Raw genomic sequence first — 349 nt, 5'->3', positions numbered from 1 at the left:
CCGGGAATGCGAGCGCACTCCCTGCGTGGGTCAGTGACCGCGGTCCTTGGAGCTCGGCCCCGCGGAGCCCAGGAAGAGAAGGGCTCGGAACGGAGGAAACAGTCCAGGGCTGGCTGCAGGAGAGCAGGTGATGGCAGGCGAGGACGCGGAGCGCGCGGCCGTAGGAGAGGCCCTTAGGTTCGGGCGCCTGCCCGGGACCCCCGAGACAGCGAGGGAGCGAGCGAGCAGGGCCCAGGGGGCGTCTGGGTGCACCGTGGCTGGAGAGCGGCAAAAGCCTACAGCACCCGGTATTCCCAGGCGGTCTCCCATCCAAGTACTGACCAGGCCCGACCCTGCTTAGCTTCCGAGA

This window comes from Pteropus vampyrus, unplaced genomic scaffold (assembly GCF_000151845.1).
Source record: "Pteropus vampyrus isolate Shadow unplaced genomic scaffold, Pvam_2.0 Scaffold291, whole genome shotgun sequence".
NCBI lineage: Eukaryota > Metazoa > Chordata > Mammalia > Chiroptera > Pteropodidae > Pteropus > Pteropus vampyrus.
This window is presented reverse-complemented; position numbering follows the sequence as displayed.